Source organism: Dermochelys coriacea, chromosome 8 (genome assembly GCF_009764565.3).
Source record: "Dermochelys coriacea isolate rDerCor1 chromosome 8, rDerCor1.pri.v4, whole genome shotgun sequence".
NCBI lineage: Eukaryota > Metazoa > Chordata > Testudines > Dermochelyidae > Dermochelys > Dermochelys coriacea.
The window spans coordinates 43842242-43864619 of record NC_050075.1 but is presented as its reverse complement, the minus strand read 5'-3'; the positions used below and the strand labels follow the sequence as shown (position 1 = coordinate 43864619).

At 45.4% G+C, this 22378-nt stretch overlaps 1 long non-coding RNA gene across 1 annotated transcript; it reads left to right on the top strand.

Moving 5' to 3' along the window:
* The first annotated feature begins 741 nt into the window (after window positions 1-741).
* LOC122455434 lies at window positions 742-21748 on the top strand. Its single transcript, XR_006273640.1, has 3 exons — window positions 742-897; window positions 13259-13267; window positions 21737-21748. It is a non-coding gene; the product is annotated as an uncharacterized LOC122455434 (long non-coding RNA).
* Window positions 21749-22378: the final 630 nt, after the last annotated feature.

Sequence of the window (22378 nt, the reverse complement as noted above, 5' to 3'; positions counted from 1 at the left end):
TGTTTTAACACTGATCCCCTGGCCCCATCATCACCCAGGAGGCTGTGATGGCACGAAAAGCCCCTAGTGGCTGCATTTGAGAAATGCTAAGCTAGATCCATGTCCCTTCAACAGTGTTGTACTTTCCTTCCCAGTCCTGTGAGCAGGGGTGGTGGGCTGAGGTGTTGCCGAAGACGCCTCTTCTGTTCTTTACTTTGTGACCTAGGATGCCAGTTTTGGAATTTTCTCTGCATTTGAAGGGAAAAAAGGCCAGAAAGAGCAGTTGTGATGTAACATCAATTGCTATTGCTAGGGCAACCCAGACTCCTCACTCAGGTCTTGGCAGGTAAGAGAAGGCAGAATCAATTGCCCAACTGTTGATTTTAATATGCAGCTGTACCTGCCACTTGTTCAAAGATGCAGAAAGGTTTTTCTACCTGATCTAGGGTCTTAGAGTGGATGGTTCTTCCGAGCGGTTCTAGTGCATCTATAGACAATGCCCTGGTCTACACTACAGCATTAGGTCGAATTTAGCCGCAGTAGGTCGATTTTAAAATGAATGTGTCTGCACAACCAACCCCATTCTGTCGACCTAAAGGGCTCTTAAAATCGACTTCTGTACTCCTCCCTGGCGAAGGGAGGAGCACTAAAATTGACCTTGCTGGGTCGAATTTGGGGTAGGGCAGATGCAATTCAATGGTATTGGCCATTGGGAGCTATCCCAGAGTGGTCCTATGTGACTGTTCTGGACAGCACTTTCAACTCCGATGCACTAGCCAGGTACACAGTAAAAGCCCCAGGAAATTTTGAATTTCTTTTCCTGTTTGGTCAGCGTGGCGAGCTCAGCAGTACAGGTGACTATGCAGTCCTCCCAGAATCGCAAACGAACTCCAGCATGGAGTGAACAGGAGACACTGGGTCTGATTGCTGCATGGGGAGAAGAATCTGTGCAGGCCGCACTCTGATCAAAAAGAAGAAATGATAATATATATGCCAAAATTGCACAGGTCATGGTGGAGAGCGGCTATAACAGGGACACACAGCAGTGCCGCATGAAAGTTAAGGAGCTAAGGCAAGCCTACCAAAAGACAAAGGAGACAAATGGTGACTCTGGGTCAGAGCCCCATACATGCCACTTCTATGATCAGCTTCATGGCATTCTAGAGGGGGACCCTACCACTACCCCTCCACTGTCCATGGACACCTGCAAAGGAGGAGTCTCACACAACAGGGAGGAGGATTTTGTGGATGAAGAGGAAGAGGAGGAGGAGGAGGATGCACAGCAGGCAAGTGGTGAATCCGTTCTCCCCAGCAGCCAGGACCTTTTCATCAGCCTGGAGCCAATACCCTCCCAAGGCGGGATCCCCAACCCTAAAGCTGGAGAAGGCAGCTCTGGAGAGTGCACATTTGTAACTACAGTACAGGGTTTAAAAGCAATAGTGTTTAATGTTTGATTTGCCCTGAAGAATTGGGATGCATTCGCGGCCAGTACAGCTACTGGAAAAGTCTGTTAACATGTCTGGTGATGGAGCAGGAATCCTCCAGGGACATCTCCATGAAGCTCTCCTGGCGGTACTCTGAAAGCCTTTGCAGAAGGTTTCTGGGGAGGGCTTCCTTATTTTGTCCTCCACGGTAGGACACTTTACCACACCAAGCCAGTAGCAAGTAGTCTGGAATCATTGCAGCACAAAGCATGGCAGCGAATGGTCATGGGTTTTGGTCGTATTCAAGCAACATTCAGTCTCTATCTTTCTGTGTTAGCCTCAGGAGAGTGATATCATTCATGGTCACCTGGTTGAAATAGGGGAATTTGTGTAAGGGAACAGTAAAAGGACCACGTTCATGCTGGGTCGTTTGTGCTTGGCTAAAAGGAATCATCCCAGAGCATAGCCACGCGGTGGGGGGAGGGGTAAAAGGATCATCCCAAAGAATAGCCATGCAATGGGGTGGGGAGAGGTGTGTGCTGCACATCCACCCGAAAGCCGCAGCCCTTCCTTTGTGAAACCCAACAGGCATTGCTTGCTATGGGAAAGGATGGCACTGCAGTTTGAAACCATTCCCACATGTTATGAAGGCATAAGATGCCAATCCCGCATACCAAAAGGCTTACCATGGCTGCCTGGAAACCGAATTCTGTTGCCCAGTCTTGTGTGATTTGTCATTCTACCGGCAGGCGCTCAGTATAAAAGGCAAAATGTGACCTTGTACCTAAAGCACATGTGCTCTCTGCTGTGAATTGCTTGATTCACTGCGAAAGAGTCCCCCTTTTGTTTTCAGAAATGTATCATCTTAAATTTTACTCTCCCTTTTTGTCTCCCCCTAGGTGCAAATGTGTCTCTGCTCCCCCTATCGTCTCCGTCCCTGAGGTTATCACAGATTAGAAGGTAAAAAAAATGCACTCACGATGACATGTTTTCTGAGCTCATGCAGTCCTCCCGCACTGATAGGGCACAGTTTAATGCATGGAGGCATTTAGGGGCAGAGGCCAGGAAAGCATTAAGTGAGCGCAAAGAGCAGAGACAGGAGGCGATGCTGAGGCTAATGGGGGAGCAAACTGACATGATGAAGCGTCTGTTGGAGCTGCAGGAAAGCCAACAAGAGCACAGACCCCACTTCATCCATTGTGTAACCGCTTGCCCTCCTCCCCAGGTTCCATATCCTCCTCACTCAGATGCCGAAGAATGTGGGGAGGCTCCGGGCACCCAACCACTCCACTCCAGAGGATGGCCCAAGCAACAGAAGGCTGTCATTCAAACAGTTTTGATTTATAGTGTGGCTACAATAAGCAACGTGTCCTTGTCCTTCCCTCCTCCTGCACCTCACCCCACCTAGGCTACCTTGTCAGTTATCTCACTTTTTTTTTAATTAATAAAAAAAGAATGCATGGTTTCAAAACAATAGTTACTTTATTTCCTTTGCCAGCTGTGATCGAAGGGGGGAGGGTGATTGGCTTTCAGGGAATTAAAATCAACAAAGGGGGCGGGTTTGCAGCAAGGAGAAACACACACAGCTATTCACACCGTAGCCTGGACAGTCATGAAACTGGTTTTCAAAGTCTCTGATGTACAGTGCGCCTATCAGTGCTCTTCTAATCGCCCTGGTGTCTGGCTGCTCAAAATCATCCACCAGGCAATTTGCCTCAACCTCCCACTCCGCCATAAACGTCTTTCCCCTTACTCTCACATTTATAATGGAGTACACAGCAAGCAGCAATAACAATGGGAATGTTCGCAAAAAGAAAAGGAGTACTTGTGGCACCTTAGAGACTAACAAATTTATTAGAGCATAAGATTTCGTGAGCTACAGCTCACTTCATCGGATGCATTTGGTGGAAAAAACAGAGGAGAGATTTATATATACACACACAGAGAACATGAAACAATGGGTTTATCATACACACTGTAAGGAGAGTGATCACTTAAGATAAGCCATCACCAGCAGCAGGGAGGGGAAAGGAGGAAAACCTTTCATGGTGACAAGCAAGGTAGGTTAATTCCAGCAGTTAACAAGAATATCAGAGGAACAGTGGGGGTGGGGTGGGAGGGAGAAATACCATGGGGAAATAGTTTTACTTTGTGTAATGACTCATCTATTCCCAGTCTCTATTCAAGCCTAAGTTAATTGTATCCAGTTTGCAAATTAATTCCAATTCAGCAGTCTCTCGTTGGAGTCTGTTTTTGAAGCTTTTTTGTTGAAGTATAGCCACTCTTAGGTCTGTGATCGAGTGACCAGAGAGATTGAAGTGTTCTCCAACTGGTTTTTGAATGTTATAATTCTTGACGTCTGATTTGTGTCCATTCATTCTTTTACGTAGAGACTGTCCAGTTTGGCCAATGTACATGGCAGAGGGGCATTGCTGGCACATGATGGCATATATCACATTGGTAGATGCGCAGGTGAACGAGCCTCTGATAGTGTGGCTGATGTGATTAGGCCCTATGATGGTATCCCCTGAACAGATATGTGGACAGAGTTGGCAACGGGCTTTGTTGCAAGGATAGGTTCCTGGGTTAGTGGTTCTGTTGTGTGGTGTGTGGTTGCTGGTGAGTATTTGCTTCAGATTGGGGGGCTGTCTGTAAGCAAGGACTGGTCTGTCTCCCAAGATCTGTGAGAGTGATGGCTCGTCCTTCAGGATAGGTTGTAGATCCTTGATGATGCGTTGGAGAGGTTTTAGTTGGGGGCTGAAGGTGATGGCTAGTGGTGTTCTGTTGTTTTCTTTGTTGGGCCTGTCCTGTAGTAGTTGACTTCTGGGTACTCTTCTGGATCTGTCAATCTGTTTCTTCACTTCAGCAGGTGGGTATTGTAGTTGTAGGAATGCATGATAGAGATCTTGTAGGTGTTTGTCTCTGTCTGAGGGGTTGGAGCAAATGCAGACTAACACGGTTGCTAATCTGAAAAAAATGGGAATGTTGGTTGCGTTGAGGTCTAACCTAGTCAGCAAACAGCACCAATGAGCTTTTAAATGTCCAAAGGCACATTCTATCACCATTCTGCACTTGCTCAGCCTATAGTTGAACTTCTCCTTACTCCTTTCCAGGCTGCCTGTGTATGACTTCATGAGCCATGGGAGCAAGGGGTAGGCTGGGTCCCCAAGGGTAACTATTGGCATTTCAACATCCCCAAAGGTAATTTTCTGGTCTGGGAAGTAAGTTCCTTCTTGCAACTGCTCGAACTGCCCTGAATTCCTAAAGATGCAAGCGTCATGCACCTTTCCCGGCCATCCCACGTTGATGTCGGTGAAACGTCCCTTGTGATCCACCAGTGCTTGCGCACCATTGAGAAGTACTTCTTGCAGTTTATATACTGGTTGGCAAGGTGGTCCAGTGCCAAGATAGGGATATACATTCCGTCTATCGCCCCACCACAGTTAGGGAACCCCATTGCAGCAAAGCCATCCAGTATGACCTGCACATTTACCAGAGTCACTACCCTTGATAGCAGAATGTCAGTGATTGCATTGGCTACTTGGATCACAACAGTCCCCACAGTAGACTTTCCACTCCAAATTGATTCCCGAGTGACCAGTAGCAGTCAGGCATTGCAAGCTTCCACAGGGCTATCACCACTCGCTTCTCAACTGTCAAAGCAGCTCTCATCTTGGTATTCCTGCGCTTCAGGGCAGGGGAAAGCAACTCACAAAGTTCAAGGAAAGTGGCTTTACGCATGCAAAAGTTTTGCAGCCACTGTGAATCATCCCATACTTGCAACACTATGCGGTCCCACCAGTCTGTGCTTGTTTGCTGGGCCCAGAATCGGCCTATCAACCAGCACCACTGCCGCCATGATGTCCCAATTGCCACAGCTCATGCTTTCAGGAACATCTGTGTCCGTGTCCTCATCACAATCGTCCTCGTGCTGTCGTCTCTTAGCCCAGTTCTGCACATACTCCAGGATAATGCGTGAGATGTTTACAATGCTCACAACAGCAGCGGTGAGCTGAGCAGGCTCCATGCTTGCCGTGGTATGGCATCTGCATGGGTAACCCAGGAAAAAAAGGCGTGAAATGATTGTCTGCCATTGCTTTCACAGAGGGAGAGAGGGAGGGAGCGGCAATCGACGACATGTACCCAAAACTATCCTCGGCAATGTTTTTGCCCCTTCAGGCATTGGGAGCTTAACCCAGAATTCCAATGGGCAGCGGAGACTGAAAGAACTGTGGGATAGCTACTCACAGTGCACCACTCCATAAGTCAATGCTAGCCACGATATTGAGGACACACTCCACCAACTTAATGCACTTAGTGGGGACATACACAATCGACTGTATAAAATCAATTTCTAAAAATCGACTTCTATAAAATCGACCTAATTTCATAGTGTAGACATACTCAATGAGATGCATTGCTGTCCAGTTACCAAGTGGTGGCAGATTTGGGGCCCTGGCAGGAGGTGAGTTTCTGTTGGAGAAGAAATGGGTTGCACAGTCATGATGTTTTCATATTTGCTTACCGGATAGATACATGCTCTGTTTACCTGGACCAGAAGTGGTCACAAATGTTGTCAGGTCCCTTTTGCAGAGACCTCAGGCTGTCACCATCTCTTGATCCTGTCTGCTTAAAAACACTGTTCATTCTGTGTGGCTAGTGCCCCTCACTTGGGAAAACCCTAGTCCAAAGCTGTTCTCCCAGGACAGCAGAGGAGCCTGGGCATTAACTTTCATGCAGCTGTTCTGCATCAGAAAGGAGCCACAGAAAGCTCTGAGACATTCACAGACAATCCCCTTAATGACTGTTCAGCAGTAACTACTGTACAAGGTCCCTTTGCTTCTTACCAGAGGGGGTTTCACACTGCATGTGTATATTTCAGTGGCTCATAATATGCATGATTTTGGCACCATTTGCTGTGTGTGTCTGTGTTAGCCCCAAACTCCACAAGGGATGTATATCTTGATCTCACTTTAGGAAATTATATACAGCTTCAACCTCCATTTCCTTTTGCCCTCTTCTCCCATGACAATCTATCAGTCCCTCTTTTCCACACAGTCTGGATGTCTCACACAGAATCTGTGGCCCTTTATCTTACAATTAAACTAATAGTAAAAGGAGAGGGTAAAAAGGGGGAAAATATGAGCACTCAGCACAAAATTGAGATGTTGAGAACAAACTTGACTGAGAAATCAAAGGATATGGAGAAGAAATTATTGAATTGCCTGTACACCAATGCTCGGAGCCTGGGTAACAAATGAGAGGAATTGGAATTGCTAAGTAATGAGCATAAATTCGCTCTAGTTGGTATTAGTGAAATCTGGTGAGATCATTTGCATGACTGGAACGTTAAAATCAATGGTTATAACCTATTTAGGAAGGATCGAGTGGGTAAAAGGGAGGGGCAGTGGCAATCTGTCAAAAATGGCATTACCTGTTTCTGAGTCTCTGATAGTTTTCTTCCAAGTTATCTTGAATACTTATGGATCTGTGTCCTCACAGATAAAGCTCAAGACGGCGCATTAATTGGTATCTGTTACAGACTACCAAATAATGCTAAGGCAATGGTTTTCAACCTGTTATCTGCTGACCCCTGGGGTCATCCCAGACTATGTCTAAGAGGTCCGCAAAAGGTTGTCATTACCATAGAACAGTGGTTTTCAACCTGTGGTTCTATTGGCCCTTGGGAGTCCTCAGACTATGCCTAAGATTTCCAAAGGGGTCTGCACCTCCATCAAAATATTTTAGGAGTCAGCAAATGAAAAAAGTTTGAAAACCACTGTGCTAGGGAACAGTATGACCATCTCCTTGTGCACCTATCTACAGTGTGTAGGGAGAAAAACTGTGTGATCGTGGGAGACTTTGAACTGAGCGACATGTACTGGAGGAGTAAAACCCCCTTGGAATTTCTAACCATTATCAATGACAGCTCCCTAACTCAGAAAGTGTTGCATCCAACATGGGGGAATTCTGCCCATTTGGCAGTGACACCAGGAGCACCTGCTCTCTTGAGCATTTTCAGCCCTGCCCTGCCCTGCCTGGGGTGGGAGCCCAGAGGAATTTTGGGTTAGGGAGGGGGAGGGAGAAGCAGATATCATTCTCACAGGATGGGAGGGGAAAGGAGAGAGCAGAAAGAGCCAGCTCCCTCTTCCCCCATCCCCATGAGCAATGTATCATGTCTGCCTTGGGTCAGTCTGCTTTGTGCTCCCTCGTGCCCTCCACCCCCCCATGAGCAATGCATCAGTCTGCCCTATGCTCCCTCCTGCCCCTTGGAAGCAATGGGTCACTCTGCTCTGTGCCCCCGCCCTCCCCTCCCCCCACCTTCCCTACAACACCAGGCCTGGAGGAAAGGAGAGAACCTGTAGGGACCGGAGCATGGGTGGTCATGTCTAATGGTTAGGGTCAGGCACCTGGAAATGGAGCTGGATCAGAGGCAGATTGCCAAGCCAAAGTTCAGAGCCGAGACAATCAGGCACCAAGCCAGGGTCAGAGATAGAGTCAACATCGGGGGCAGGACATAGGAGCAGGGACCTGGAGTGAGGCAGGAACTGGGAACAAACTAGGGTCTGGGATAAGGAGGACAGAAGCCAGGGACAGGCTGGGAGCCAGGGGTCCAGAGCCAGGCAAGTAGGCAGGGGCCAATGTAGCAGCCTACCAGGGGTTGTTCAGACAACTTCCTGTGCCTCTTTCTGGCTTAAGTAGCGCTTCCCAGACAGGAGCTTCATAGGCAGGGCCCTTTGTGAGCTAGAGCTTTGTTGGCCCTCTCCGTCAGTTGTTCAGGTGAGCTGCTGGGTGGTGACCATGATCTGAGTACTGCCTTGGGCCCCGTCCTCCTGCACATTGCACCGTGAGGTGGTAGTTGGCCAGGTTTCTGAGGCTGGGAAAACCTCAGATACCAGCGGGAGATAGTATGAACCCTAGGAGTTCTAGGGAGGACTTATCAAAGGCACAATTTTCTACCTTCACATAGAGGCCATGTTGGTGCAGCCTCTTCGGGAGGGAATGGACATGCATCCTGTGGTGTTTGGTGTTGGCCAAAAGAAATAAGCATGTCATCCAGGATGTCCCTGAGTACATCATTAATAGACTTCTGGAACGTTGCGGGTGCAGTTCTTAAACTGAAGGGCATCACGGGATAGTCAAAGCGACCATAACTTGTTCAAAAGGCAGGCTGCCATTCGTCCCTAGTTCTAATATGTACCAGGTTGTATGACCTCGGAGGGCTAGCTTTGTGTATAGCATGGCAGTGCTCACATGGTCCATTAGCTCAGGGTTTAGTGGTAATGGATATCGGTTTCTAATGGTGACATGACTTGGGTCCTGATAGTCCACATGTAATCAGAAGCTTCCACCTTTTTTTAAACAAAGAGGACTGATGCTCCTACAGGCAAAATGGATTTATGTATAAAGCCCTTGGTTAGGTCCTGCTGAAGGTATGTGCGCAGTGCAGCTAGTTCGGGCTCCGACATGGCGTATATACACCTGGCGAGAATGTCTGCCCCTAGGTGTAGCTTGATTGACCAATCACAGCCTTGTGTGGCAGCAAGGTGTCTACTTTCTGTTTTTTAGAAAACATCTTCGTAGTCGCTGTATTTGGATGGAAGTCAAAGACCAGAGTCAGCAGGCAGCTTTGCAGGGCCAGCTACCCTGGCAAGTGATCTCTGGGGAACTACTGCACACTTCCTGGGGTCAAGCAGTGCTGCTGGCAGAATTCTGATAGAAGTTCAACTCCAGGATCAGAGGGAAATGTGGGGAATGGATGGCTCTCGAATGGCTCTTGGATAGTGAATTTGAGAGGAATGGTTTCTGTGGCTACTGAGCCAGATGATAAGAGGGAACTGTTGATCATCTCTATCAGATCCAGATAGATCTGGCTTGGGCCACAGGGGAATCTGTAATGGCTGGGCTGCCTCTGAATTGATACAGTTGTCTGCTGTGCCCAAGTTGATAAGGGCTTATGGTGGAGGAGGTGGTTGGGGATGACCCAGGATTTGTACTTGTAGATGTGGTGCCACTTGACAGGAGCTGGTGTATGTTCCTGTCAGAAGCTCAGGTCGGTTTCAGGGGGACATTTTTTCAGGACACTGAGGCTAGCCCCTTTCACTGAACCTGGGCTGGCTTGTTTTCTGGATTCCTTCAGACTGGGTTCCTCGTGGGGCAATTGGAGGTAGCATGGCCCTCCTCACCATACAGATAACACAGGTTAAGGTGTCGCTGGCGCATTCTCTTCAGAGGGGAGTTGTTGGTGGGTCAGGTCTATCTGCATTGGTTCAATTAGTGGGGCACAATCCGATACTGGGGCAGGGGGTGCAGTTGTGATGCTCCTCTACTTTCTTCCAGTCACTCTCACAGGCAGTTTTCAGTACAGATACAAGATCTATGACAGCGTCCAGACCTACTGGGGTCTTGACTTGGGCCAGTTCATCCTTAAAATTGTCCCACAAGCCCAGGGCCAAATTAAGACCTTTAGAGGCCCTAAGCACTGAAAAGATTATGGTGCCTCCCCCATGTAATTCAAAATAAAAACAATACTATACCACAAAATAAAATTTTTTTTTTTTGAAATGACACAAAACTTACATGCATGTTGAAATTAAAATAGCTTCTTTCTAGATTTTCTCATTGCAAAATTCTGGATACGTTCATCGAAGCTGACTCGACGAAGCATGTCCGCTTCCATACACAATAGGGAAAGTGATTCAAGTCTGTCCTGACACATTGTTGTTCTCTGAGGGTTTATTATTATTTTCAGCTGAGAAAAAAAGAGTTCTGCAGAGCGGTTAGTAATCATCAATGTTAGAAAAATACATAGTGCGAGCTCTACATTTGGAAATACACATTGTATTCCATCTTTCAATATTGTGTCATGAAGATCAATGTGACTGAATTTCATTTTTCCTGTTTCATTAAACTTTGCGCGCATATAACAGTGGAACTGCCGTACTTCTCCACAGAGATTTATGTTCAAGTCAACAGGGTATGAGTCAACTAGCTTTTGGGAACCTTGTGACTATTGTTCGTCAGATAAGTCCATGTCGTTTAGAAAAGAAAATCTACTTGAGACTTCTTTGTACACTTCACCTCTCCTCTTCATATGAGCTTCAAGTGTATCAATTATAGCGTAGTAAGTAGATATGTGAAATTTGTCGCTAGGATTCAATGCTGTTTCTGTTACACTGCTATCATTTGCTTGTTTTTTCCTGATTCGCTTGCGGGACTGGGCTTCTTTGTAGTTAGTATCAGGCAAGATATCTTTTGATATGTCTTCAAATCTTTGGAAATCATTCCTCAAAGTGTGTAAGTGGTCTGCTAATGATTGACAGAGGTCTGCACATGTTTTCAAATCCAGTTCTTTTTCTTGGAGAGCTTGACTTGTGTGGTAAAAGTGTTGTAAAATTTCATTCCACATGGTCAACATGAATACAACCTCTAGTTCTTGCATCTTGTTTGCAATGTTTTCTGCCTCTCGTATAATTTCTCCCTTTTGTGTTTGGTCTTCAGCTATACTTTCTAATGCATCCACAATCTTTGAGTAGGACTCCAGAATTGCATTTGTTGCCACTGGATGTGCCTCCCAGTGAGTATTAGAAAGAGATTTCAACACACGATCATTGCCCAAATATGTTTTAAGAACTGCCCGTCGGTGTGTTGAGGCAGAGAAAAATGTATAAAGTAACTGGACTGTTGAGAAAAAACTTACTGCCACCAGACAACAGTCAATCATTTCCTCATCAGTGTGGCTTTTCAAATTGAGGAATGTTATAAATTGTTCAACGGGTTTTCCATCTGTGGGAGACACATATCTTAGTACAATACTCAATTGATCAATATGTGAAAGATCAGGTGTAGAGTCGACAGATAAACTGAAGTACCCAGTAGTACTTATTTCATCCACAATAGCTGAATGAACTTTGTACTCATTAGACCAATGAGTTCATCACATATTGTCTTGGATAAGTATGATGGGTTACTTTTGCCAGCATTCCCATATTTTGATATATGGCCTGCTAAAAATGGGTCAAACTGAGCCACAAGCTCCAACAATTCCAAGAAATTTCCATTCTGCAATGATCCAAATGTGTCATTTGATCCCAGACCACGTTCAGCTAATGTTTGAATTACAGGTATAACATGCTGCAAGACATGTTGCCAGTATTCACGCTCCCTTTTAATTTATTCTTCCACTTTTTGTGTCAATCCAAAGCCCTGTCTTCGATTTAAATATGTCAAGATTGAATCTCTGTGAGTAGTGCTATTTTCATGTTGTTCAATTAAAACAGTATTCCGCCAGTCACTATATCCATTTGAAGCAAACCGGGATGTTAAAGGTTTATATGCAAAAAGTTTGCAAACAAAACAGTACACAGACTCTGTTGATGGTGAATACAGTAGCCATTCTCAAGTATATTTCTCACCATTCGCTTTCATGCTGAAAAATATTTTTTGTAGACAATAACTTGTTTGTTTGCCATTGGTAAAAGTCCGAAGTGATTTCTCAAATGATCCAGTGTAGTGTTGACAGTCATTTGGTCCACGATCTATCCAGTAAACTACATCATTGGTACTGAATCAACTCACATACCAGGATCTTTTCTCCTATTATTTACAGCATGAGCAGGTTCAGTTTCTGACACATGCACATCTTCTAGAACAATGTCTGTTTTACCACCAGGAGTAGGATGATCAACTACAGTCTCTGACACATCCACAGGTTCTGGAATGGTGTTTGTTTCACCAATAGAAGAAAGATCAGTCTCTGAAACAGTTATAGGTTTTGGAACGATGTCTGTGCTACTGAGAGAAGATGTTGCTTCTGATGAATTTGCTTTGAAAAATGATGTTAGCTTTGGAAGATTTTGGAAAATTTCACTAGTTTTTTGTTTCTTTTCTTCCACCAGTTTATGTTTCTGTGCTCCACTCAGTTGGTTACGTTTCATCCTGCCCCTTATCTCACTTATCTGAGCTTAAAAAAAATTACACAATGTACACTATTTTTATGTATATATATTGTGACAGGGTTGGGCCGGATGGCTGCAGGAGAGTAATAGAAGGCAGATATACTAGCCCCAGGTTAAGTAGGTCCCTTTTCCCTGGGTAAGGTAACAGGGAAGGTTCCAGAACAATCAGGAACCTTTTGGAGACAATTAAGACAGACAGGCTGATTAGAACACCTGCAGCCAATCAAGAAGCTGCTAGAATCAATTAAAGCAGGCTAATCAGGGCACCTGGGTTTAAAAAGGAGCTCACTTCAGTTTGTGGTGCGCGTGTAAGGAGCTGGGAGCAAGAGGTGCTAGGAGCTGAGAGTGACAATGCATACTGTTGGAGGACTGAGGAGTACAAGCATTATCAGACACCAGGAGGAAGGTCCTATGGTGAGGATAAAGAAAGTGTTGGGAGGAGGCCATGGAGAAGTAGCCCAGGGAGTTGTTGCTGTTGCACAGCTGTTCCAGGAGGCACTCTAGACTGGGCTGGAACCCAGAGTAGAGGGTGGGCCCGGGTTCCCCCCAAACCTCCCAACTCCTGGTCAGACACAGGAGGAGTTGACCTGGACTGTGGATTCACGAAAACGGCCAAACTGAGGGCTGCCGTGAAGCTCCAAGACGAGCAAATCCACCAATAAGCGCAAAACCCACCAAGGTAGAGGAGGAACTTTGTCACAATATATATAATATATATATAAGAAAGAAAAAAAATGAATCAAGTACATACAACTCAGAAGAATATATCAATAATAAAACAAATTTATTGCAATACATGACAGGATCTGATTTCCTCGCATTATTTTGATCTGTTAATAGGACACCCGCCCTGATTTAGGTGGGGATAAGTAATATAAAGAGAACAGAAAAATGGAGGAAGAGTGTGTAGTGGAGTGTAAGGAAGTCTAACAAAGTTCTGATTTTTCCCATAATGACTACTTCAATGCTTTTTTTGAAATATCAAATATCAAATTTTTTTTAAAAAAAATCTTATTTTTTTGGATGCCCCCTGCTTTGCTGGTGCCCTAAGTATTTGCTTAGTCTGCCTATTGGGTAATCCAGCCCTGCGCAAGCCCCATCGCAGTTTGCCTAACTGGGCCACCTCGTTCAATTCTGTGTCTGATATGAGACCGTGAAAGTGAGCTATAGGAAGTGGCAATGCCCGACCCTTGTTGGAGTTGCCGCAGGGCAGCCTCAGTGGAGCGGATGTCGTTGGGGTTGTCAAAGATGGTTAATATCACTCGCTGAAAGGCAGCCCATTTGGACAGAACTGGATTGTTGGCTTCCAGCACAGGAGAGGCCCAGTCCAATCAATGCCTCCCCTGTCAGCAGGCTGACTGCCAGGCCTAGCTTCGTATGGTTGGAAGCCTGTATCTGCAGTTGAAGGCAGAAGAAGAGGTGACACTGATTCATGAAGCCTTGGAATTTGGAGGGGCTCCCATTGAAGCACTCAGGCAGAGGGATAGTAGGTCCCAGCTGAGGTGATAGCACAGCTGGATGGGCCCAGAGCACAGAATTTTCTGTGTGGAGTTGATGGATTTGTTCCTGCAGTGCCTGATTCTCAGTGGCCAGCTGTGTGTTCTGCTCCCGCAATGCTTGATTGTCTGCCTGGAGGCAGATCACCTGCTCATGCAGTGCAGATGCCCCTTCTGGTATGGGGAACTCCTCTGGGTCCGTCCTTGGCTGAGCCCACTCAAAGAAGTTGACAGTGGTCTGAGCAAGCTGTAGGACCAGGGCAGTGTTTTTCCCAGGAATTGAAATTCGGGGGGGTGTTCAAAATTACGGGGGGTGAAGGGGTCAGGGCCGATGAGGGGTGAGACCATGAGGGTGAAGGTGGGCTGTATGGCACCAAATTAAAAGCTGAAAAATGGTTCATGACCATTTTATTAGATTTTAAAATCATCACACAAATTAAAGTTGGCTACTCAAGCCTTCTATGAAGCACTACATCTACATCCTTCTTGGTTTCTGGTTATAATTTTGCACAACTCTGTTAATGAACTTCTTGAATGCAATGCGTTCATCCTTGGTGGCTTCTCGTGTGTCCGGTACTTCCATTCCTTCAATTGATATGCTCATTAATTCATTCACATGATCAGGCAGAAGGTGACTTCTTTCAAAACACAAAATTCTATTGAATTATGAAAAAGAACGCTCAACTGTAGCTGTTGTGACTGGGAGTAGCAAGAGATGGATTCCTACTTCTTTCAACCCAGGAAACATAGCATAAAGATTGGGTCGAACCACTAGTGATGATAAAAAAAGAAGTTGAAGTCCAATCTTCATTCATTCGTCATATGATATTCCACTCTGTGTTCAAATTCTCTATTCTGTCCTAAGCACATGGCAGCCCAATTGCTGGTAGTGCCTCACTCCACTCAACTGTCGGTGTTTTATAAGACAGGGATTTGTAAAAGCTACATAGAGATTGAGTTGAATCTAGAAGTCGCAGTTGTAGATTTTTTAAAATCAAGTCTGTGTACTTCTTCAGTTGTCGTAACAAACACTTATTGTCCTCTTCACTTAAGGATTCAATATAAATGCCTTCATTAGTCAACTTCTGGACTGAAGTCTTTGCTTCTTCCAGTACTTTTTCAATGGATAGCTCTCTGATTGATCCAAATGTAGCTTCTATTGCTGGACAAAGGTCTACTACTGTTGTAGCAGATGCCTGGATGCAGGGCTGGATTACCCAATAGGCAGACTAAGCGTGTGCTTAGGGCACCAGCAAAGCAGGGGGCACCAAAAAAAATGAGATTTTTTTTTAGCAGGCCATATCTCAAAATATGGGAATGCTGGCAAAGGTAACCCATCATACTTATCCAAGACAATATGTGATTAACTCATTGGACTAATGAGTGACAAAGTTCGTTCAGCTATTGTGGATGAAATAAGTACTGCTGGGTACTTCAGTTTATCTGTCGACGCTACACCTGATCTTTCACATATTGATCAGTTGAGAATTGTACTAAGATATGTGTCTCCCACAGATGGAAAACCAGTTGAATGATTTATAACATTCCTCAATTTGAAAAACCACACTGGTGAAGAAATGGCAAATCAGGTACTGCATTATCTGTGCCAAGTTTGCAAAATAGATTTCTCAAAGTGCAGAGGTCAATCTTATGACAACGTTACCAACATGTCAGGGCATTATCAAGGAATGCAGAAGAAGCTTTTAGAACAGAACAAATATGCCATATTCATACCATGTGCTGCACACTGTCTCAGTCTTGTTGGCCGCAGTGCTGTTGATCGTTGTCTGGTGGCAGTAAGTTTTTTCTCAACAGTCCAGTTACTTTATATATTTTTCTCTGCCTCAACACACCAATGGGCAGTTCTTAAAACATATTTGGGCAATGATCGTGTGTTGAAATCTCTTTCTAATACTCACTGGGAGGCACATGCAGTGGCAACAAATGCAATTCTGGAGTCCTACTCAAAGATTGTGAATGCATTAGAAAGTATAGCTGAAGACCAATCACAAAAGGGAGAAACTATACGAGAGGCAGAAAACATAGAATCATAGAATCATAGAATATCAGGGTTGGAAGGGACCCCAGAAGGTCATCTAGTCCAACCCCCTGCTCAAAGCAGGACCAAGTCCCAGTTAAATCATCCCAGTTAGGGCATTGCAAACAAGATGCAAGAACTAGAGGTTGTATTCATGTTGACCATGTGGAATGAAATTTTACAACACTTTTACCACACAAGTCAAGCTCTCCAAGAAAAAGAACTGGATTTGAAAACATGTGCAGACCCCTGTCAATCATTAGCAGACCACTTACACACTTTGAGGAATGATTTCCAAAGATTTGAAGACATATCAAAAGATATCTTGCCTGATACTAACTACAAAGAAGCCCAGTCCCGCAAGCGAATCAGGAAAAAACAAGCAAATGATAGCAGTGTAACAGAAACAGCACTGAATCCTAGCGACAAATTTCACATATCTACTTACTACGCTATAATTGATACACTTGAAGCTCATATGAAGAGGAGAGGTGAAGTGTACAAAGAAGTCTCAAGTAGATTTTCTTTTCTAAACGACATGGACTTATCTGACGAACAATAGTCACAAGGTTCCCAAAAGCTAGTTGACTCATACCCTGTTGACTTGAACATAAATCTCTGTGGAGAAGTACGGCAGTTCCACTGTTATATGCGCACAAAGTTTAATGAAACAGGAAAAAAGAAATTTAGTCACATTGATCTTAATGACACAATATTGAAAGATGGAATACAATGTGTATTTCTAAATGTAGACTTCGCACTACGTATTTTTCTAACATTGATGATTACTAACTGCTCCGCAGAATGCTCTTTTTCTCAGCTGAAAAGAATAAAAAACCCTCAGAGAACAACAATGTGTCAGGACAGACTTGAATCACTTTCCCTATTGTGTATGGAAGCGGACATGCTTCATCGAGTCAGCTTCGATGAACGTATCCAGAATTTTGCAATCAGAAAATCTAGAAAGAAGCTATTTTAATTTCAGCATACATGTACATTGTGTCATTTCAAAAAATAAAATTTTATTTTACAGTATAGTACTGTTTTTATTTTGAATTACATGGGGGGGGGACCATAATCTTTTCAGTGCTTAGGGCCTCTAAAGGTCTTAATCCGGCCCTGCCTGGATGGCATTGTTTAATGACCCAAGTGGTTTCAATAGTAGACTTACAAGAGAGAGAATGGCAATAGTCTTCTCTGAACATAGAAGCAAAAGTAATCCACCAGCCTCACTACTTAGATCCATCCCATCTTGGTAGATATTTTCCAAATCCAGTAATAATGGCTGGAGTAATTTTAAAACAACAGCCAAGGATCGCTCATGAGAAAGCCAGAGGGTTTTCCCAGGTTGGACTAATTTGAACTTTAGTCCCAGTGTAATCTTTTATATTTTTCAAGATATTCAGTCTTTTTGGACTCTTGCTGAAAAAAGAATATAATGAAGACATTAAATTTATAGCTTTTGAAGAGTCTGCAGCTCATACTAGCGCTAGTTGGAGTAGATGGCCTCTGCAGTGCGTATAGGAGAGATTAGGGTTACATTTTTCACAAAGCTTATGCTCCACCATGTCTTCCAGAGAAGTTTGCAGCTCTATCAAATGCACAAGCAGCTATCTGTTTGGGGTCCCAATGACAAGCATTTAACTCTTTAAAGATGTGGGTTGTCACAGATGCAGCCAATCTGTCTTCTATAACTTGAACATCTAGAAATGCATCTACTGGCATACCACTGACGTCAAGATAACATACACAAGGACTTAATACTTGATGACCATTTGCATTGGTGCATTCATCAGCCATGTATGCAAATTTTTTGAATGTGGTGAGAGAGTTCTTCACTTTTTCAACTGTTGAGTCTTTCACTGTTGCATCACAGGCTTCTAGCCAGTCAGTTGAGTTTCTTGCAGAAAGATAGTGAGATCATTTGCTGGTCTTGTTCGGAAACAGTGTTCAACTTCAGGATGAACAAGTGACAATTCACTTAACATTGGCCTCTAGTTTGTAGTATGTGATATCTCTTGATTAAATAGAAAGTATGATGCCACGGCCATGTTTGTTCGTGTGAACTGTGTTGTGTCTCTGGCGTTCTTAACAGCCTCATTATCGTTCACCGGTGTTGTCCTTGGTCAGTGGAGACTCAGAGTTCAGAGGTGCTTTCACACGAGTTCACCTCCCAGGTGGGGGCAAGAAGATACCTTGCTCGTTTCTCCAGCTGCTCACTGTTCATTCTGGCCACTGTTGTTCGTTGTGTCACCGTTCACTCCATTGCTTTGTTGCCAATGGCCCTGCGCTGTCACCTTCTCCTGTCACTTGCCACTGTGACCTCTGCAGGTTGGTCTCTTGAGGTTCCACCCAGCTCTCAGTGATTTCAGCTGTGCTCTCAGTGGGGAAACCTCACTGTTAGTGCAGACTGGGCAGTCACTTCCACAGAAACACTGTCCCACAGCAGGTCTAAGCACTTAGACCTGATTATCAGTGATTTCAGCTGTAGTGGTCACTTAACACAACAAAAGACAATCTATGGAGCCTAATCAGCTCTGTCTTTAAACAGTGGAGAGGGGCAGGTCAAAAAGTAGTTGTGACTCAGGCAGACCATCAAACAAAACACCTGTCCCCACCTTCTCTCTTGATGCCCTCAATCAGCAAAGGCTAAGTACAGTTCTACTGCCCTTTACTCATACAATAAGAATAACAACATTTCATTATTCCTCCCACCCTCCCCCCGCATTCATAGACTCATAGAATCATAGAATCTCAGGGTTGGAAGGGACCTCAGGAGGTCATCTAGTCCAATCCCCTGCTCAAAGCAGGGTCAATCCCCAACTAAATCATCCCAGCCAGGACTTTGTCAAACCTGATCTTAAAAACCTCTAAGGACGGAGATTCCACCACCTCCCTAGGTAACACATTCCAGTGCTTCACCACCCTCCTAGTGAAAAAGTTTTTCCTAATATCCAACCTAAACCTTCCCCACTGCAACTTGAGACCATTACTCCTTGTTCTGTCATCTGCTGCCACTGAGAACAGTCTAGATCCATACTCTTTGGAACCCCCTTTCAGGTAGTTGAAAGCAGCTATCAAATTCCCTCTCAATCTTCTCTTCCGCAGACTAAACAATCCCAGTTTCCTCAGCCTCTCCTCATAAGTCATGTGTTCCAGTCCCCTAATAATTTTTGTTGCCCTCCACTGGACGCTTTCCAATTTTTCCACATCCTCCTTGTAGTGTGGGGCCCAAAACTGGACACAGTACTCCAGATGAGGCCTCAATAATGGCGAATAAAGGGGAATGATCATGTCCCTCGCTCTGATGGCAATGCTCCGACTTAAACAGCCCAAAATGCTGTTAGCCTTCTTGGCAACAACGGCACACTGTTGACTCATATCCAGCTTCTCGTCCACCATAACCCCTAGGTCCTTTTCTGCAGAGCTGCTGCCTAACCATTCGGTCCCTAGTCTGTAGCAGTGCATGGGATTCTTCCGTCCTAAGTGCAGGATTCTGCACTTGTCCTTGTTGAACCTCATCAGATTTCTTTTGGCCCAGTCCTCTAATTTGTCTAGGGCCCTCTGTATCCTATCCATACCTTCCAGCGTATCTATCACTCCTCCCAGTTTAGTGTCATCTGCAAACTTGCTGAGGGTGGAATCCACGCCATCCTGCAGATCATTCATGAAGATATTGAACAAAACCAGCCCGATGACCGACCCTTGAGGCACTTTGCTTGATATAGGCTGCCAACTAGACATGGAGTCATTGATCGCTACCCGTTGAGCCCGATGATCTAGCCAGCTTTCTATCCACCTTATAGTCCATTTATCCAGCCCATACTTCTTTAACTTGCTGGTAAGAATACTGTGGGAGACCGTGTCAAAAGCTTTGCTGAAGTCAAGGAATAACATGTCCATTGCTTTTCCCTCATCCACAGAGCCAGTTATCTCGTCATAGAAGGCAATTAAATTAGTCAGGCATGACTTGCCCTTGGTGAATCCATGCTGACTGTTCCTGATCACTTTTCTCTCCTCTAAGTGCTTCAGAATTGATTCTTTGAGGACCTCCTCCATGATTTTTCCAGGGACTGAGGTGAGGCTGACTGGCCTGTAGTTCCCCGGATCCTCCTCCTTCCCTTTTTTAAAGATGGGCACTACATTAGCCTTTTTCCAGTCATCCAGGACCTCCCCCGATTGCCATGAGTTTTCAAAGATAATGGCCAATGGCTCTGCAATCACATCCGCCAACTCCTTTAGTACTCTCGGATGCAGCGCATCCGGCCCCATGGACTTGTGCTCGTTCAGCTTTTCTAAATAGTTCCGAACCACTTCTTTCTCCACAGAGGGCTGGTCACCTTCTTCCCATGCTGTGCTGCCCAGTGCAGTAGTCTGGGAGCTGACCTTGTCTGTGAAGACAGAGGCAAAAAAAGCATTGAATACATTAGCTTTTTCCACATCCTCTGTCACTAGGTTGTCTCCTTCATTCAGTAAGGGGCGCACACTTTCCTTGACTTTCTTCTTGTTGCTAACATACCTGAAGAAACCCTTCTTGTTACTCTTAACATCTCTTGCTTGCTGCAACTCCAAGTGTGATTTGGCCTTCCTGATTTCATTCCTGTATGCCTGAGCAATATTTTTATATTTCCTCCCCAGGGCCGGTGCAAGGTTGTTTCACGCCCTAGGCGAAATTTTCACCTTGCGCCTGCCCCCCGGGAGCCCTTTGGCAGCTCACCCCCTCCAAGGCCCCCACGCGGCAGCACCCTCCCCCCCGCCCTGAGGTGCCCTGCAGCAGCTCCCCTCGCCCCCCTCCCTCTCTCTCCTTGGTGCCCCCCCGTGGCAGCTCTCCTCAGTGACCCCTCTCCCGCCCTCCCTCCCTCCCTCCCTCAGTGCCCCCCTGCAGCAGCTCCCCTCGGCCTGGGGAGCTGCGTGGGGCAACTCCCCGCCGTACAGCAGCTCCCCGCCCCAGCTCACCTCTGCTCCGCCTCCTCCCCAAGCATGCCACCGCTGCCGCCACCACCGCTTCTTCTGCTTCCCAGGCTTGCGACGTCTATCATCTGTTTGGCGTGCAAGCCTGGGAGGGAAAGAAGCAGAGCGGAGCAGCGTGCTCAAGGGAGGAGACGGAGCAGAGGTGAGCTGGGGTGGGGAGCGGTTCCCCTGCGCGCTGCCCCCCCCATTACTTGCTGCAGGCAGCCCTCCCCGCGCCCAGCTCACCTCCGCTCCACCGCCTCCCCAGAGTGCGCTTTTGGCCGCCCCCAACCACTTGGCGCCCTAGGCGACCATCTAGTTTGCCTAGTGGTTGCACCGGCCCTGCTCCTCCCTGGTCATTTGTCCAGTCTTCCACTTCTTGTAAGCTTCTTTTTTGTGTTTAAGATCAGCAAGGATTCCAGTGATTCGTAACCCAACCCCAACCAAAATCTTCCACTTGGGCAACACAGCTGTGTTTGCTGGATACCTAGGTATATTAGGTGAGAATGTAAATTCAATCTGGTCCTGAAGCCTTTCCCCCAACCCCCCAGCTCATCACTAGCTATCAGGAGACCTCATTTAGACTTTGCTTACAAATCATAATTTGAAATTATAGATTGGTCAACACCACCGAAATGAATGCACTGACATTGTCATAAAAAATAACAGCTGTATAAGGAAGCTGTTCATACTTTTCAAATCTATTATACTTTTTCAGATACACGTATTTTATGATACACATTATATGCTTTTAAAGTGTGTATTAATATTTCGATTTCAATTCAAATTTCCAAACAATCACTAAATTGGCAACTCTGCATGTAACTAGTTCACAAAACTGGGCTGGGGGGTGTTGGGGAAATTCAGGGAGGTAAACACGCCCATAGGGAGCATGTAGGGAAATCTCTGGACCAGGGCATGGGCATTCAGACCTAATGGTTATAGAGTCTAGCTTGGAACAAATCCAGGGTCAGAGTCCAGAGTAGCAGCCGTGTTAGTCTGTATTCGCAAAAAGAAAAGGAGTACTTGTGGCACCTTAGAGACTAACAAATTTATTTGAGCATAAGCTTTCGTGAGCTACAGCTCACTTCATTGGATGCATTTGGTGGAAAATACAGAGGGGAGATTGATATACACACACAGAGAACATGAAACAATGGGTTTATCATACACACTGTAAGGAGAGTGATCATTTAAGATAAGCCATCACCAGCAGCAGGGGGGGAAAGGAGGAAAACCTTTCATGGTGACAAGCAAGGTAGGCTATTTTCAGCAGTTAACAAGAATATCTGAGGAACAGTGGGGGGTGGGGGGGAGAAATAACATGGGGAAATAGTTTTACTTTGTGTAATGACTCATCCATTCCCAGTCTCTATATTTGCTCCAACCCCTCAGACAGAGACAAACACCTACAAGATCTCTATCATGCATTCCTACAACTACAGTACCCACCTGCTGAAGTGAAGAAACAGATTGACAGAGCCAGAAGAGTACCCAGAAGTCACCTACTACAGGACAGGCCCAACAAAGAAA